This window comes from Canis lupus, chromosome 15, assembly GCF_011100685.1.
Source record: "Canis lupus familiaris isolate Mischka breed German Shepherd chromosome 15, alternate assembly UU_Cfam_GSD_1.0, whole genome shotgun sequence".
NCBI classification, from domain to species: domain Eukaryota; kingdom Metazoa; phylum Chordata; class Mammalia; order Carnivora; family Canidae; genus Canis; species Canis lupus.
Genome location: NC_049236.1, coordinates 61,002,763 through 61,022,363, shown reverse-complemented (window position 1 = coordinate 61,022,363; position 19,601 = coordinate 61,002,763). Strand labels below are relative to the sequence as shown.

Genomic DNA, 19,601 nt, shown 5'->3' with positions numbered 1-19,601 from the left:
GACGTTTCTTTAGTGAGCCGGTGTGCTGACCACCGAAAAGGTAGTGTATTTTCCCCGTAAAAGGATTCAATTTTTAAAGTAAATACTCTCATCTTCTTAAATCCACAGGTGGAATAGTTTGCTACCCAGGGAAATCTGAAAGAATTATGCTTATGCTTACACAAGGTACGTTGACTTTAGGGATAAAATACATAATGCACACAGCAGATTAGATAGTTTTTCCCTTAGAAAATGACTTGTTTTAAAAAGAACTGGGTAAAAAAAAAAATAAATAAAAAATAAAAAAAAAATAAAAAGAACTGGGTAAATATAAAGACTACCTAATTTAAATATTAAAAACAAACAGATCTTTAATAACAAAACCAGCTCTTAACAGTTTCAGAAGATTTTCTTAAGCATTTACTCATCTGATCCTCATAATGTGTTAGAGAAACAGCACAGATGTTACCATTTCTATTTTACAGATGAGGAGAAAGAGTGAGAGAGGTGAAGTGCATTTTCCAAGGACTTACAAGGAATGCAGAGGTACCAGCTTTCCCACCCTCCTCCCAATCCCACAGGGGTGTCCTTGGGCTCTGTGCTCCATGCTGGGGGAAGGGTCAGGAACAGGAAATTCAGTCTTGAGGTCAAGTATGCTAGGGGAGACACGAATAGGTCAGCAGTTATCTCAGCAGTTGTTGGGAAATAAGAGTAGCTTCATTCAATCCTCCTCAAAGATGCGGGTGGAGGGTTTAGAGGTCTCTCAGTTTCTTCTTGCTTGGGAAACTGTAAGAAGGTGAAAAATCAGGCACAACCTTCTTTGAGAATAAAACACACAGTTCTTTTCTAAAGGATCCTATTTATATTACACAAAAACATAAAATAAAAACATATAAAACAGACCTTAGAGTGTTGACTTGTGAAACTTGCCTCTTGGCCATGGCTCCTTACTTCTCTCCGTGCTCCTCCTCCCAAGAGGCCTCTGTAAATCTCACAGTCCAAAGTCTTACCTTATCCCCATGTTTCCATCTCTTCCCAGGAAGAAAGGAATTCTTCTGAGATCTTGTTAATTCAAGCGTTTCAGTTGCAGCCTGTAGGCCGACTGCAGCTTATTCTGCTCACTTGCTCCTGATATTGTAGGAAGTAGGGGGGGTTCTGTTCTCCAAAGCGAGTGGGCATTCTCATTCTCATTTAGTCTTTCCCACACAACCCAGCAAAGTTGATGCTGCATTTCTCATAAAATACCTAAAATTATGATGTTTCAAAAGGTGAATGTTGATTTTCTTTCAAAGGCTGCCACAACAGTATCACATGAAGAAAGCTTACTTAGACTACTATTGTGACTTAGGCCTTTCTAAGTCACATTGAATGAATAATCCTGACCTTATTTTTCTAAGAAACAACTGACAAATTGCAGGGTCTGCTTTTTATATACAAGGACCAATTCATTAGCCATGAATAACGCTGAACCATCTGGTATGGGAGGAGTCACCCCAATGTAGATTATTTTGATATCAGATTTTCTGCTGACTAGGGATGAGGTTGTATTCAGTTCATCCCAATGATGTGTGTATGTATATAAATAGATATGTATATGTGCACATATGTATGTGAATGTGTAGATATATCATGTGCATATGGATATGTAGATATGATATTCAATTTTCACTACTTCATGTGGCCTTTCAATTTGACAAATCTCTAAGTATTGCTTTCATGTTAATAATCACCATGAAAGACTTTGCCAGTATTTTCCAAAATTTTCAGTTTTCTTTTCTTTTCTTTCTTGCCACATGCCTCCTTGAAACTAAGTGTGGCAAAGTGACTTTTTGTGGGCAGGAACAACTGAATGAAAGTGATGCATGTCACTTCTAGTAGAACCACTTAAAAACCACTGCAGCTACTTCATTCACATGACAATATAAGAATGCAGACTTCCCAGGTGCCTGGGTAGCTCAGTTGGTCAGTTCAGGGTCCTAGGATGAAGCACTGCATCAGCCCCTGCTCAGTGAGAAGTCTGCTTCTCCCTCTGCCCCTCCCCCAGCTCATGCATGTATGCTCTCTCTCTCTCTCTCAAATACAGAAATAAAATCCTTAAAAAAAAAAAAAAGATAGACTTCTGTCCCTAGAGGAATCCGTGTTGGGCATCAAGAGTGAGTGAGAAATAAGCCTTTATAATTTTAAGAGTGAGATTTGGGGTGTTTATGAGAACAACACAACCTAGCTTATCCTGACCATTAGAGCAACTCTTACCAGGATCTTTTAATTTGTTGAATCTTGCTACTTCTTTTCTCTCTTTATATCCCTGATCTCTTCTAATGCTATTATGCTCTATGGAAATAATTTTTATTTTTTTATCAACATAGCTTTATGGAAGTTTGTGTCTGTTTTTATAGATATAAATTCTGTCATTAACCTCATGCTAAACTTATTGTCTATTTTTTCCGAATGCTTTAAATATGCAATATTTTGTAACCTAATGGCACAATTTTTAATATTGCTACAGAGGTCTTCTTCTGAACAAATCATTTAGAAATACTTGAGTATTCTATAGAAGAGGAATAAGAAGAAGAACACATAGGCAAAACTCATAAGAGGTATTAGGTGTGTATATATAATGTGTAAGCAGGTAGCTTGTGAGATGTAGGCCGAATGCATAAGATGAGCCAAATAAGATAAATAAGGTAGTAAGCAAGCTCTGTGTGAGATGAACATAGATATAAAGATAGATTAAGAGACACCTAATATTTGTGGCACCGTAAATATATGGGAGGCACTAAATATATGCAAATGCTTGAGTACTCCTAAGGTTTTAATTTGGTCACTCGTTGGTAATGTCCATTCAGGCCTTATATGTCTTCTACTCAAGAAACACAAATAAAATCCATAGCTTCTCATAGGCTGAGTCCAGTGAGATTTTTCAAATGGTGAGTCCGTGATTGCTCAGGCACACTTACCCTGCATCTCTCTGGTAGAGCAAGTATGTGTTCTGGTCCTAGGCTTCTTCTGTTTGTGGAAACTATTTACTCAAACCTCAATTCTTGTGCTTGTAACTGTACCATTAATGGATAGTGTAGCTCAGAAGAAAGAGGTGACATCCCTCTGTGTGTACGTATATATATGTGTATGTGTGTGTGTGTACACACAAAGAGAGAGCGACAGAGATAAGAGAGACAGAGAGAACTGCATAACCCAAAAGCTAGGTAGTACAGTCTTCCACTCTGCTTGCATACTATTCCAAGTGCATAACCTTTGCCATCTGTTCCCCTTTGTTTCTTGGTACGTACCTTAATTGATTAAATAAATCATATTATTTGAGCATTTTAATTTGTTCCATGTGCCTTTCTCTTCTGTGGCCTTTAGGATCTTGCCTGCCAGTATATTAAAAGGAGACCTCTGCATCAAAATAATTTGCATCATGACAGGTTCTTCATAACAGGATGTATTCTATTTTAAGGCTGGACTAGTAGACATTTTTACAATACTAGTTTGGCTGCTATATTTGATGATTATTAATTCTGCTATACAACCTTTGAAATATATTTGTAGATATGCATATTTGTTTTATATTTCTGAGAAGTTGCCCAAAGAAGAATGTACTCAATGCCACAAACCATCCTCCAGTGCACACTCCTTCAAACAAGTGGATATCCAAAATATTTTATGACTCTTTCACAAACTTTGTTTAAGGGCCTTTTATGTGTAATGCATTATATTAGATAATGTGGAAATTACAAACGTGGAGGGGATATAACATCTGTTTTTAAGGAGCTGATGTCTTACAGGGCAAGGAATGTTCGTTGAAAGATAGAATTAAAAATGTAAAATGTAAAAACATACCATGATAGAGTACAACAGAAATCTAGAGGCAGGATCCAGAAGAAGGAGGGATGTCATTTATAAAAAAAGAATCTAGAAAGGCTTTTGTGAATTTAGGAATGGAAGTCACATGTAAAGATAAATATTTGTCAAGGAAAGCTGACTGCCTGCTATGGGAACTTACACAATGCCGTTATCTTAGAATTTATAAAGTGGCAAGGTCAATTCAGAAGTTAATTTGTCTTATTTTTAAATGCAAGGAAGCAGAAGCAAACTTAATAATTCTGCTACTATAGTAAAAGCACACCGAAAGTTTATAATTCTATGGCAAAATATTGAAAAAACATGAGTGCAAACATCTTGGGTCAAAAAGCATGTATTGACCATGGAGTTATCTTCCAGAGGACAAGATTACATAGTTATTCTTAAAATATCCTTTAAATGTAAACTTCATACAGTACATAAGTTGCCATTAAATAAAATAAGACTTATAAAATATTATTGCCAACTCTTACCAATCTCACGAATCTTGCCATTTTAAATATGCTCCACTGTAACAAAATAGATAAATCAATGATTTTAGAAAACTTAGAAAAATACCAACATGCATTCTTTTGAGTGTAACTAAAAATATGGGAATGATACAGTGCTTCTGAAATTTTAGCTATTCTTTTCACTTTTTCCTTGTTTAGTTTTTACATGACATGTTTAGCTGCTATAGTGATCTCGATTTCTTGTGAACAGAGTAATAAATACTGCTATATATATATATATATATACACATACAAGACATTAATGGGATTATATGTACATGTATATATTCTTGCCCAATTTTCTAGAAAATACCAGATCTTTTCTCATCATGCCTCTTCATCCAAGTCCAAAAAATCCGGCAGGGTCAGCATGGTCGGGCATGCAAGTTCTGTCCAGGGTGCTGAAGCCAGCCTTTCTGACTCGAGTCCATAACCTCACCATGAATCCAGTAAAGCACTCCTTTACTGCTCTACACTTACGTGACTAAGGAAATCTCAACTGCACACTCAAGAAATTGCCATCATTTTTTATAGATGGCTCAGAAATTAAAACCCATTAGTTAGTCCAAGTCTAATATCATGCCTCAGCCTTGCGTGTACTTCAGAACTCTTGAAAGAGCTCACTTTAATAAGTACACAATAGACTGATCTGTAGACTGGAATCATAGTTTAATAGTTTATGGAATCATAGTTTAATTTTCAAATAAACTGTACCTAAGTGAATGCTTACCAAGAGGGTAAGTGATGTCCTTTTAGTTGGGAAATACTAATAACAAGCATTTAGTCTTTCCAGATACTGTTTGAAGCACTTCATATATATGCAATCATCACAACAACCCTATAAAATAAATACTGTTAATACTGTCATTCTATAGATGAGGAGCTTAAAATTCACAGCTAGAAAATGGTGGAACTAGGATACTGCACCAGGAATATGGGCCAAAGTATTCCCTTATTTCTAATGCTGTTGTGTGTATGTGCTCATTAATAATAATCAATTCTATCTGGTAGTTACTTAAATAGAGACAGTATTGCACAGTGATTAAGGAGGCTCAGAGGATAGACTTGGGCTCTAAATACCACCTGGGACATTAATAGTCACAGCAACTTTGCAAGTTGCTTTCCATTTCTGCACCTCAGTTTTCTTATCTATAAAATGAGTATAGAGCACTGGGTAGCTCAGTGCTTGAGTGTCTGCCTTTGGCTCAGGTCGTGATTCAGGGGTCCTGGGATCGAGTCCCGCATCAGGCTCCCTGTAAGGAGCCTGCTTCTCCCTCTACCTATATCTCTGCCTCTCTCTGTGTCTCATGAATAAAGAAATAAAATCTTTAAAAAAATAATGCTTGTTGCATAAAGTTGTTGTGAGGATTAAATGAGTTAAAGTATGTATTCAAGAAAATAGCTGACATATAAGTCTTAAGGAATATTATCTGTCATTGTTGCATGTTTCCATGAATGAATCTCTAACCAGATTTTTGATAAATTTTGTCATGTTCATAAGAAATTTGTAGCCAAGGCAGCCCAGGTGGCTCAGCGGTGTAGCGCTGCTTTCAGCCCGGGGTGTGATCCTGGAGACCTGGGATCAAGTCACACTTCGGGCTCCCTGCATGGAGCTTGCTTCTCCCTCTACTTGTGTCTCTGCTTCTCTCTTTCTCTGTGTCTCTCATGGATAAATAAAAAAAATCTTAAAAAAAAAAAGAAATTTGGAGCCAAAGGATATGGCTTAAATATTTAATTTAATTTTAATTCTTATACTTTGATTTTATGGTTTAAATATAAATGTTTGGAGGCACCAGGATGTCTCAGTGGTTGAGTGTCTGCCTTTGGCTCAGATTGTGCTCCCGGAGTCCTGGAATCGAGTTCTGCATCAGACTCCCTGCAGGGAGTCTGCTTCTCTCTCTTCCTGTGTCTCTGCCTCTCTCTCTGTCTTTCATTAACAAATAAAAAATAAAAAATATATATATAAAATAAAATATATATTAAATAAATAAATAAATAAATAAATAAATAAATAAATAACTTTCACTGTGTTTCCCTCCCACATATACATCTTCTAACTTCGGTCTATGTAGCTGAGTAAATAAGAAACAATTATAAATTGCAAATGAAGACATCCAGATAAGCAGTGTTTTTCATTGTGCAGCTAGTTTACAATATATGGTACTGATAACATAAAGATAACCAATGAAAAATATTATAAATATTTAAATAAATAAATAAAGTTAATAAAGTTATAAATATTTAATATGATTAAAATTATTCTGTGTTTAATACCTAGGTACCTCATGAAATTTTGGTGTACAAAGAGAAAAACCAAAATGCAAAATTGAGTTTTATATTAAAAATTTCAAAGTCAATGTGAGAAGTAAACAAGTAGAGGTATATATATCAAGGAGCATGGAAATAAAAATGAGGAGAGGCATCTGAGGGAGATTTCAAAGAGTGTAAGTTTTTGACCTTCTGGATTAGTATGTTGTCTGAAAGAATAGCTTTTAAGGTGCAGGTTTGAAGTCAGATTTCGAGTCTTAATTTTACACTTTATGGTTGTGTGAACTCATGAAAACCCCTTATGCTTCATCTCATCTATTGAGTATTAAATGACATAATGCATACAAAGTAATTAACTCAAACTCTAGCTTATTGGTTTTCAGTGTAGTGTTTCTATTATGGAAGATGACAAAGAATTTGCCATGGAAGGGTTATTGAGTGTGGCTGAGTAACTTTTAGAAATAGGAAGATGACCTAAAGCAAAGAAGGAGGAAATGGCACTTAAGTAAAATGTAAGTGCATGTAGGTTGAGCAGTAGAAGAATAAACTAGAAAATTAGAAAGAGTCTAGATTTTATTTTTAATATGAGTATTCTTTTAATGTATGTGATGGAATACTTGATTCCTGGGTGAACACATAATGACAAAGTCAGTATGAAGTCAGTCATGTTTTACATGAGCTAATATTTAATCACAGTAGCATATATTTCTTAAAAAGTAGTATGTGTATAATTAAAGCTGATTATTCCACAGGGTGCATAAGGATTTACAAGCTATTTGTAATAACTCTAGTTGGCAACTGCTACCAATGATAAAGAACACTGAAGATTTTGCCTAGGGAATGACATCGTCAGGTTTGCATTTGAGAAAAGGATACTCTGTTCATGGTTGAAGGATGTATTGTGTAAAGGTAGAAGAGAGGGTGAGGCTGTAGGCATGAAATCAACTAGAGTCCCTTTCAATGGTTTGGAGAAGGGTTATGTATCAAGACATGTCTGTCTCAATAGGAAACGAAGACATTTAGTAAAGGAAATAATTACTGATATGTGAGCAGAGTTAACATAATCAATGGGTTATGACTAGTAAGAGTAGGAAGCCATTACCACCCTTAAGCCTTACTACTAGGTTTACTTCTCTTACGGTGTCATGAGACCCTCGTCGAGGGCAAGAATCATGGGGAAAGCTGTAATCATGGAGCACAGTATGCATCCGAACCACAATGAAGCCGAGAGGGAATGAGGGAAATATAAACTCAACTCTTTCTCTTCCCACTCTCCAAATCCTTCTGGTACCTCTGAACCAGTCCCCACCAGAAGCTAGGGAGCAAAGAAAACTCCAAAGAGGTCCACTCTCTGGAGAAGTGAGAAAAGCAAAAAAGAAGAGAATTAGGGGGTCAGGCAGAGACTAACCAGCACAAGATGAAAAGGTCTACATAAGAACAGTGGCAATGAGCATGCAGAAGTGGGAATAACTACAAGAAATGTTTACAAAGTAGGATCCATAGGACTTGATGACTCTATCATATCCCATAGGACTCTACAAACACACCTAATAAGCTGGAAAACATGCAATGACAGAATGGTATGATGTCAGTTGTGTTTTAAAATAACTGGATTTAATTAATCAAAGTAGAATAATTTGTTTAAAAAATAGTTGCATATATGCATTGATTATTCCAGTGGAGTACACATGAGAGGAAAGATCTTGCAGTGATATTTAGATTTCTTACTTGAAGACCTGGATGAATGGTGGAATTATTTACCTAGAAAAGGATTACAAAAGAGATAAAAAGGAGAAAGAGGGGCTAGAGTTGGAGTTAAGAAAAGGAAGTCAATAAGTTGCATAAAGTTCATTTTAAAAATTTTATTTTATTTTTAAGAGAGAGAGAGAAAGAGAATGGTTGGGGGGTGGGACATGCTGAAGGAGAGAGAGAATCTTAAGCAGGCTCCACAACCAGCACAGAGCCCACATGATGCAGGACTCCATCTCACAACCCTGAGATCACAACCTGAAACAAAATCTAGAGTTGGACACTTAACCAACTAAGTCACCTAGGTGCCCCTCATTTTGATTTTTAGCAATATTATTTAGTGGTGTATTGGAGTTTATAGCCAACGTAGTAAGATAAGAATAATCAAATAAAAACTATAGATAATGGCAGTAAGACAATATTTTTTTTTTTTTTTTTTTTTTACCATTGACAGGTAATATATCTGCCTAGGAAATCCAAGAAAGTTCAAAACTAAAAACTATTAGAATGAAAGAGAGTAATAAAGTGGCTGCTTACAATACCAACATACAGTGATCAATAGCTTTCTTAATCATTATTTACAATCCATTAGAAAATAGAATGGTCCTATGTGTGAGGATCACTTTTAATGGTTGAAATCCTCATTTATTAGACACTAGTTGGGTTAATCAAGTTCCCAAAGACTTTTAAGTTAATATAGCTCTAGAGTTGCAGTACTGGCAACTTGTTTGGAGAAAGGTACAGCATACAGGTCTACAGTGGAACATAACAATTTCATAGCTGGTCATCATTTACTGAGGAAAAAATATCTCTGCAGTGAAAATTACCCTCCCACCTGTTCAGGACAACTGCAGAGAAAACTCTCCTGCTTAGATAAATGGCTTCAGGGTCTCAGGTTCCCTGGCAACAACTCCAGAGAGCTTATTAATGTGATATCAGGAAACTAAACTATGATTTTATAACATTGACAGTTCTGTTAGACTCAGCAGTGTATTGAAAAATGGGATATTGGTAGGCCCAAACAATTTTTTCCACTTCATTTTTTTTTGAAGTTTTATTAATCCCATGACCCTGGGTCTTAAAAGCATTGGTTTCCCTTTTTTTTTAATATTATAGATTACTCTTTAATGAACATCTTTGTAGATAAATATTTTTCCCCTGGATTTCTGCTTACTTCTCTATGATACATTAAAAAAAATCAAAACACTACCTCAAAGGCTATAAAAATCCTTAAAGCACTTGGCATGTATTATAAGTTATAAGAATCTTTACTTGATAATGAAAAATTGTATCTCAATTTTTTAATTTGAATTTCAGTTTAATTTTCACACTTTTTTTGCCAATGGCAAAAGTTTTTTTGTGTTTTTTTTAAATGTCTCTTTTCTTCTTATCTACTGAGGTTTTAGTGCTTTTTATCAATTTATATGGACTTGTTATATATCGAATATGCCAACAATACCTGCTGAAAACACTTAGTCCAGGTTATTAAACTTTAAATTTTAATATGGTATTTTTGATATTCAAAAGATTTTGTTGTTTAATAAAATATATTACTATTTTAATTTTTGATTTCTTTCATTGCTTTTAGAAATTCCTTTTCTATATATTCTTAATTTATTTATTTAAAATGTTTAACACAAGTCTGTCTAGACCTAATTTGGCTCATAAACTAATAAAGCAAATAATTTAACTTGTACATCAGATCTTTATTACATAAAATGGGAATAGTGATTGTACCTACCTTAGAAGCTTGCTGTAAGGTTTAATTAAGTTAATTAATGTAAAGGGCTTAAAGCAGAGCCTGGTGTGTAGTGGACATTCAATGAATGTTAAACATTATTATTCACAACCATTTGTTCAAGTTCTAAAATCTAGAAATCTATGATTATGGAAAAGAATGTTCACAACTCATTTGGCATAAAATGCGACTGAACTGCTGTATGGCTTATTTTATCACGCTTGGTATGAATCTTCATATACTTCACTGCAGACAGAATGCTGTGTTTGATTTCAGGGGTGCTGGCCTAGGCCCCTGTGGGGATAGGATAATATACAAAATACATTAAATACTCCATGCTTTCTTTCTAAAAGAATAAGTGGACAAAAAGTTTTAGAACGCAATTAGGTCCTGAACCTGGATTTGGGACTGTATTAGTTACTGGTCAGCTGCTAAATGCTGGGTACCATTTCAGGGATTATCTGCATGTTATTATTTTATTCAATCATCACGATGATCCAGTAATACATTTATTCATTCAATTCAGTAGTTTCTAGGCTCTGTTCAGGGTGTTTGGGATGTATCATTCATAAAACAGTTTAATTTCTCCTTCTTGCTCTGAGACGGCATCTCATTTCCTTGAGACCACATCATCACTCTTGTCATAATGAATAAAATAAACTTTTGGGAGGAGTGAGAACGAACACTATATTAAAAGTACACTAGATTTGCACATGTATCTTGATTTAAAAATATTAAAATAAATCGAGGAAAATTAGTTTGGATTGTATTTTACAGGACAAAGTGAGGTTCAGAGAGATTAAGATATATTGAAATTAAGGTATAGTAAAAGGTAAAATTGGAGTTATCACCTTTTTTAAAAAAAAATTATTTATTTATTCATGAGAGACACAGAGAGAGGCCGAGAGAAGAAGAGTCCCCACAGGGACCTTTTGAACCTCTTTCCACTGTTCCATGTTTATGCCTATTGGAAAGGTCCCTAACAGAATAGATTTCCTTGTCCCTCTCTCCTCTTCCTTCTCCCTGTTCTTGTCCTAGTCGGTGAAATCAGTTACACATAATTTAATGTTCACAATATCTGTTCAGGTCATAGCTCAGGAGGCCCTGTTTAGACGTGTTACGAATATAACCCTACCTTTGTATCCCACTTCTATTCTACTTTCTTTCCTTGTAAAATCCTCTCAAGTGAGAGGTGTATAAGACTGGTATCATTAACTTCCTTTTCCAAATGAGAAAGATAAGGTGACTAGGTTAAATGAATTGCTTAAGTTATAAAATACATCATTAAGAGAGTTAGGTCCAGAAGCAAGTTTGTAGCATTCTGAGCTCTTTCCACATGGCTCCCAAAATACTTCAGGAATTAAAGTGGACTTGGAAAATCAGGAACGTCTCTTAGGGTCTTTCCTTAGCAAATATATTTGTCCCTGTTTGCTCCTATAATAGTTAAAAAGATAGAACCTTAGGAAAGTAGTCTGCTGTAAAGATTAAGAACTATGACTCACTGAGAAACAAAGGGTTGCAGAAGGGGAGGTGGGTGACTGGCACTAAGGGGGGGCACATGATGAGATGAGCACTGGGTGTTATACTAACTATATGTTGGCAAATTGAATTTTTAAAAACTTAAAAAAAAGAGCTATGACTCAAAAATCAGAAAATTACCTCCCTGTTGTGAATATTTCATTCTGTGTTGTCCTTAATTCTATGCCTATAAATGGGGTCAACTAGGATAACTGAAGTAACTTGGATATATATACATATACAAAACAAGATCTGGCTGGAAATATTGTAGGCAGATCATTCATGCTACTATTACAGCTGAAAATGATGAGCATCTGATTAAGAAAATTTCCTACTTAATACAATGAGGAACTAATACAGGCTTAGGGAAGTCAGCCTCTCTACTTCGCAAAAACTTTCATTTTAGGAGAAATTGTATACATACCTTTTTTTCATAGCCTGCTATTGCTATACATAGTGTTCCCTTTTCATAAGCAGTGCTGCAGTTTCTTTCTTTCTTTAAAAGATTTATTTATTTATTTTAGAGAGAGAGCACAAGTTGGCGGGAGGGCAGAGGGAGAGAGAGTAAGAAGCAGACTCCTCGCTGAACCAGGAGCTTTCACAGGGCTCAGTCTCACAACCCTGGGATCATGACCTGAGCCGGAATCAAGAGCCCTAGGCTTAACCAGCGGATCCACCCAGGTGCTCCAGCAGTGTGGCCATTTCAAAAAAGTTTTCCTCATCTCTTCCTTCACCTTTAAACAAAAGCTGTTCCTCTATGACCACTTCTATGTCATGTTAGGGCCAATGACCAGCACTACAGACAGAGCAACTAGAAAATGAGCATAAGATCATGAGATGGGCCGCCTGCCCTGTAACATAAGAACGCTTAATGGCAGAAGAACACACTGAAGCCAAAGTAAAAATTACATTAATATCGAGATCACAAGTTTGCAATAAATTAATTAGTCTGCTAACATATCTTTTATGAATACAAGGATCACTATTGTTTGTATACATTATTTAATTTATGAGAGATTAATACAAAAAGCTAGTTTAGCGGGAAATCTCGAAAGAATGATAATCTGCTATATGTACCTTCTAACCTTTCCACAAATCCACTCAAATAACCCGTGTTACCCGAGTTGCTGAACATCAGCCAATTATCAAAAAGGTAAGATAAAAAAAGGACTTTGAAGAAATCTATACGAAACCTTTCTATTTAAAGAAGCTCAGTTATACATTTGCGTCTGGGGAATATTACTTTCTGTGATTAAAAAAACATATGGGACCTTTGAGATATAATATGTAAAATGATCTATTTTCCTTGTTAATATTCACGGCAGGGAAGAAAGCCTTAATTTGAATAGGTGATCTAGTTTACCTTCCCAGACCCACAAATGGATTAATTGTATAGAGAAGATAGCTTTGCTGAGGTTTTGTTTTTACTTAAATTAATGGCTTATGGTTATTTTTTTTTAATTTCATTTTATGGTGATCTGTCTCCAAGTGAAAAAATCCCTGCACTTTGCTTTATATCTAAAACTCTTTAAGGATAGATGGAAACTAAAATTTATTTGGTATCCTGAGGTTCTTTTTCCTTGTAAATAACCTTGGAAACATTCCTCAACAGGGATAATGAAAGTAAAATTCATGTTGAATTTAGTAACTGATGACAGAGTTCCCAAAAAACACATTGTCCACCTTGACAAATTAAATATATATGTATATATATACACACATACACACACACACACACTATATATATATATATATTTTTTTTTAAATGAAATCATCATGCTTCCATTTTCTCAAGGCAAAATTATCTAAAAATTGCTGTTGTGCCATTATTAGGGCTGGCTGTATGTATTCAAGATGGCAGAAAAAAAATCTTAAATTTGACTTGTTACTACTTTAGTTGCCTGGACAATTTTTGTAATCTCTCTAGGTACCTGTTTTTTCATCTGCAAAAGAAGTTAATAACACATTCATGTTGGCCGGGTAATTTTAAAGATCAAATGGACTAATGCCTGTAAGCACTCAGCACAGTATTTGACACATAATAAAGGCTTACTAATATTCGTTTTGCTTATTATTTATTATTTATCAACAGTTAACAAATTTGTACCCAGGAGAACTTGTTTTTAAAAAGCAATTAACTAAAAAAAAAAAAGCAATTAGCTATTAATGAGTTTATTAATTCAGATAAAACCAGAGTATGAAAGTTTTATAGTTCATGAAATCCACAAGGGAAAATATTAAAATATGTCTACTTTCCCACCCAAAACATTCATTGTTTTGGTGAAGAGAATCATGTATCAATATGAAAATATGGAGCAGAGCATCAATAATTGAGGCAAAGTTAATATTTCCACTCTGAATCTTCAATTCTAAGGCTTAATACATTTAAATAAGATTAGTATGTAAGTTAGGTTTGTAAGATATGAGCTTGGATATAAATTTTTTCTAAGAAATATGATCCTTTTTTCAATGTAACAATTGAATGTTTTGTTTTAGTTATTTATAGTCATCCATTTGGATAAAAATATCTTAAAATATACAAGAAGCATGACTTAAAAATTACAAGTAGGGAAAAAAGAACGCACTGGAAGTGGGAAATGTCAGTAACCCAGGCGGGGATCTTGGTAGGTTGATACACACTGGGGAAGAAGTTCTAGAGATGTAGTCAATTAACTTTGTTAAAATAGAGGGCCACAGTGAGAGCTCCAACACATTATTTTTAATTTTCTAAAACAGCTAGAATAATAAAACTGATTATTTTTCCATAGGACCCATAAACCTAAATTATGAGGGGGTGATTATTAAGCAAGAACATTTATCTGGGATCAAAGAACTGCAATTCGGAAAATGCAGATTTGGGTAGTTACCCAAATCGCATTTCACTAGGGAGCAAAAGTCAGGAGTTTTTAAAGCAAAGAGGGATTGCTTGTGTATGTTATTTACAAAGAGTTTTTGATTGGTGTTGGTGGCAGGAAAAAAAAGAAATCTTGGCTGAAAATAATTAGTTGCCAAGCAGTCTCTTACTATAGTAAGTTGTAGGTGTTTGGGCAGAGTCCTTGGAATATTTGTGGTTTGGCCCAGTTCAAAAGTTCGTGCTTCCTCCCCTAGGAAAGTGAATAAGCCCACATCCTTAATGGCCTGTTGATTCCATTTTAAAACCTTTTGACATAAGTGACCTATTTCATTCCACCTTTCACAGACCAAATACATTATCACATATGAATGTGTTTCATTTTTCTTAAAGGAAGAGATAGAGGTTTTACTTTCAGCCCTTTAGAGCAGTGATTAAAAAAAGAAGTGAGGGGTATTTTTTTTTTTCTGATCTTTTTGGTTATATGTCTAAGTTTGCTAGATCTGCTAACTCCCTATGACCTTCTTGTCTCCACACTTGTGTGTTAGTCCAGAGAATGCTGAAGGACAGCAAGATAAACAGAGGCAATGAAGATAGATGGGGCATCAGAGAAGCAATCTAGGAAGGAAGGTTTACAGCTTGACCTTCTGATATACTTAGAACAGCATCATTAGCAGTTCTAATTACTTTTTTTCAAGCAATTAGATTGTTTGTCTATTCTCAAAGACGGTCATTGCTTACATTACCAGATTCTTACCTCTCTTAGGTTTTTTTTCATCTACTTTCTTTCCTAGTTGCCCTGATTTTTAAAAATACTCATTTCTAATAGTTGTTCGTGCATTTTATATGTTCTTTTGTACTTTGATTCGGAGGAAAGGCTAAGTGGCCATTCTTAAAAGTTTTTTCAAGTCTCTGAAAAGAATAAGGACATCAACAAGGATGCGAAATACTTATATATTAACAATATAATACATAAACGGTACTTAAAATATTTTAATTTGAAAACAAATGTCAACACTTGCAGATTTCCTATTTTCAAGCTATGTGCATCATGGTCTTTCTGATACTTTATTTTTTTTTTTTTTGAAGATTTTATTTTCATTTGAGAGAGAAAGAGATAGAGCACAAGCAAGGGGAGAGGCAGAGGGAGAGGGAGAAGCAGACTCCCTGCTGAGCTGGGTGCCCAACATGGGGCCAACATGATCCCAGGGTTGTGGGATCATGACCTGAACCAAAGGCAGATGCATAACCATCTGAGCCACTGGGGCGCCCCAGCGTGTTATTTTTTAGAAATAATTTCTGATCCTGCTCTTTCACACTTAATTATTACCCTTTCCTAAGAAAAGTCCCAGTGGATTTCGCAATTCCCCAATGGATTAACAAGCCTCTTGAAGAAAGTTGTTATTGTATTGGGTCTTTCTCTTGGCATTTACAAAGATTAAGATGTTCCTAATTGTACTTATATTTGCAATGAATTCTAGTCCTGGTGTCTACACCTCTAGAGGACGATGGTGGCTGAAGCCACGGGCAGAGTCAGCACGTCCCTCAGTGGCGGTCGTCAAGTTTCCTGGCTGCCCCGCATCACCCGCTGATGCTCAGTTTCTTGCAGGGATGACAGGGGCAGGTAACTGCGGGGACTTCCAGGGACCCCGGGCCGCTCTGGTTAATGAGTGCGAGCTCAGCTGCCCGGCTCTGTTCTGCTTTCTGCGCGAGGCCGCCCGGGGGCGGGGGGGGGGGGGCGGCTGGGTCTCGGATCCCGGGCGCGTGTGCGTTCCTGTCCCCGGCCCCCCGAGGCTGTCTGTCTGTCTGTCCCCCCGATAGACCACCGATTGACACTGTAAAGAACGTGGGGCCCAGACACGGTGGACGTCACGTGCTTGATGGCCTTCGGGGAGCCTGGGGCTGGCGTCGGCGGGCGGCCGCGAGCAGGCCGTGGGGCCCCCCCGGGGGCTGGGGTCCGCGGGCAGCGCCAGCCGCAGCGTGTGCACCGCTCAGCCGCCCCTCGCGGAGGCTGCCTCGGCGCCGACCCCCAACCTCCTCGCCGGGGCGGGGGCTCCGGGGGCGCCGGTCCTTGCGCCGGCTGTCACCTAGCGGCCCCGGCCCTGGGGCGCCCGAGCGGCCGGGAGGCCAGAAAACTTTCCCCGCGCCCCTTGGCTTTGCCGTCAGCCTCCGCACCGACTCCGGCATCGTTGCCGCGGGGCGCGCACTTCGGGCCCGGGCTTCCCCCCCATCCCGGCCCCCGTCTGTCCCGCCCCCCCCCGGGCCCTCCGCGCAGACCCGTCCCGGCCGCACCGGGGACTGCGCGACCCAGAGCGGGCAGGTGGCGGGCGCCCCAGCTCCGCCCACATCCCTCTTCCCCAGCTCCGCCCCCATCCCGACCCCCGACCCCCCACCCCCCACCAAGTCCCTCCGCGCAGACCCGTCCGGGCCGGGCCGGGCCGCGCCGGGGACTCCGCGACCAAGAGGGGGCAGGTGGCGGGCGCCCCAACCCCGCCCCCATCCCGCCGCCCAAGCTCCTCCCGCCAGCACCGCCCTCACCCCTCTCCCCCCGCAGGTCCGCCCCCCGACCCGCTCCTTTCCTGCCCCGCCTCGCCCCTCCGCGCAGACCCGTCCGGGCCGCACCTGGACTCTTCGACCGAGCGCCGGCAGGTGGCGGGCGCCCTCAGCCCCGCCCCCATCCCCGCCCCCATCCCCATCCCTCTCCCCCCCAGCTCCGCCCCCCGCCCCCCTCCCCGCCCCCGACCCTCCGCGCAGACCCGTCCCGGCCGCGCCGGGGACTCCGCGACCGAGCGCGGGCAGGTGGCGGGCGCCCCCAGCTCCGCCCCAGCCCCGTCCCCATCCCGGCCCTAGTCCCGCCCCCGGCCCCGCCCCCACCCAGGCCCCGCCCCCTCCCCCCCGCCCCTCCGCGCAGACCGTCCGGGCCGCGCCGGGGACTCCGCGACCGAGCGCGGGCGGGATGCGGGGGCGCCCCCGCTCCTCCCCGCCCGGCTCCTCCCCGCCCCGCCCCGCCCCGCCCCGCTCGCCCCCGTCGGCGGCGGGGACTGCTGGCGTCGGCCCGCGCGGCTCCCCTCCGCCGGATGACATCATGGGAGCCGAGTGAGGCCGGCCCGGCGAGGGGGCGGGGGAGCTGCGGGCCGAGCCGCCGCGCGTCCGCGGGTGGGGAGGAGCGCGCCGCCCGCCGCTGACAAAGGCTGGAGCTGCTGCGCCGCGGGCCGCCTGTCGCGCTCGGGCCGGTGGCCGCCCGGGCCTCGCCGTCCGCCGGTGAGTGGCTCTGCCGGGAGCGCCCCCGCCCCGCCCCGCCCCGCCCCGGCCCGGCCCCGGCCCCGGCCCCCGACCCCGCGCGGCTCGGCGCGGCCCCGGCTCGGAGCGCGGGCGGCAGGTGCCGGAGCGCGGGCCGGCGACGAGCGAGGCTCCGGGGGGGACCCCGGCGGCTGCAGCGCGGGCCCGCTCCGTCCGGGCCCCGCCTCTCCGGGGCCGCGGGGCGCCCACCGCGCCCGCCCGCCGGGTCCTGGCCGCCAGCCGCGCCCCCGGGAAGCGCGCCGGGGCTCCCGAGGGCAGCCCGCGTCCCGGCGGCGGCGCCCAGTGCCCAGGTGCCCGGCGGCCGTCGGGTGGGCTCGGGCTCCGGGCGCCTCGGGTGCTGCCGCCGGCGGGGCTGGGAGCGGACTCGGACCCGGGGTGTCCTGCGCCCCCGGCGGCGGTCGCTGCTGCAGGCGCCGGGCGAGCCTCGCAGCTCCCCGGCGGCCGGCGGACCGGAGTCTCCGCGAGCGCTCGAGGCACCGCCGGGTCGGGGACGTCCGGGGCGCCCGGGGCAGCAGCGCGCTCGGCGCAGGGGCGCGGCCGGGCAGGTGCGCGGCCGGGCAGGTGCGCGTTTTCCCGGGGCGCCCGGGGCAGCCGCGCTCTCGGCCGCAGGGGCGCGGCGGGGCGGGACAGGTGCGCGGCCGGGCAGGTGCGCGGCGGGGCGGGGCGGGGCAGGTGCGCGGCCGGGCAGGTGCGCGTTTTCCCGGGGCGCCCGGGGTCACTCGTAGTGTCGGGCGGTCCCTGCGGGCCGTGGGGGCTCCAGCGCGGGGATGCGCCGCCTCGCCGGGGCCGGGCTTGGGTGCTGCGGGGACTCCGGGCTGCGGGAGCCGCAGGACCCCCGCCGACCCCCGCGCCCCGAGCCCCGCGAGCCCCGCGCCATCAGCGAATTCCCCCCGTTTGCCCGGACTCCGGCTTCCAGGTCGCAGAGCACTGGCGGTACCTACCGGGATGTCCGATTTCAACGTGGAGCCATTTCCAAAAGAAGCACGAAAGTTTGCTACTTTGGGGCTCCGTTACCTTCTGTTGGGGCTTCGTCCGCCGCGATCTAGAGCAGCCGAGGTGTGAGCCGGGGCCGGCGTGGGCCGGGGCGGGGCGGGGCGCGCCGACTGCCCGCGGTTCGCGGCCCAGGTTCCAGGGCCCGCCTCCAGCCTCCGAGCGGGGCCCGGCCGGTGGAAGAAAGTAACAACCTGTTATAACGCAAATCGCAATTTTACTTTCTTTTTCTTGAAAAGGCTGGCTGGCTTGCCTTGAGACCCTTGCTTTTTCTTTAAAGGACAGGTGATCTTTCCAATAGCGTAGAATAAAAGTGAATTTTCTTGACCAGCGATTGATCTTCTGGTAAAGTGGGAGGTCTCTTTAGAACAGACCTAGCGGAGGATGAGTGGGATTTAACCATGTGGTGGAAGTGGAAAAGGAGCTGCCTGGATGAGATGAGGGAGGGAGATTGTACTGGATGTAACTGGTGGGACTAAAAGGATGTCACATCAGTTTTTGGCTTTTGCAAAAGCTCACTATTGGCCTTTACACACTCGTCGCTCCTCCTGGGAAGTCAGTAATTAGATTTTTGATTGTGTTAGGTTATATTAAGAGGTCCCTGATACGAGCTTACCCGGATCCAGGGCTTTTGGGGTTAGCAGCGACATTTACTCCGTGATTCAGAAGTAATTTTATTTCATTGTTTCCTGACTTCTCATCACAAAGGGCTCCACCTGTTTGTTCAAAAGTTTTATTGCTCTTTAACTTTGCTGTACGCTTCCCTTTATAGTAAAAGTTAAGGGGCTTTAACATGAAGGTTCTTAGAGAACCTGTTGCCGATGTTGGCTGCCTTGCTTACATATTAGAGTGACAA

The 19,601-nt window shown here is 42.1% G+C and overlaps 1 protein-coding gene and 1 long non-coding RNA gene across 2 annotated transcripts in view; one reads left to right on the top strand and one right to left on the bottom strand.

Annotated features, from left to right (window-relative positions):
• Positions 1-372: 372 nt before the first annotated feature.
• Positions 373-18,834, bottom strand: LOC119869375. The gene is made up of 5 exons (XR_005370958.1): positions 18,697-18,834; positions 5,062-5,169; positions 4,314-4,349; positions 990-1,224; positions 373-765 (listed from the first exon to the last, which is right to left on the bottom strand). It is a non-coding gene; the product is annotated as an uncharacterized LOC119869375 (long non-coding RNA).
• The window catches only part of MARCHF1 (membrane associated ring-CH-type finger 1), a 798,496-nt gene continuing 796,594 nt past the window's right edge, over positions 17,700-19,601 (top strand). Inside the window, exon 1 of the mRNA XM_038559139.1 lies at positions 17,700-17,716. The gene's annotated coding sequence lies outside the window, so the exon portion shown is untranslated. The remainder of the gene's footprint in view (positions 17,717-19,601) is intronic.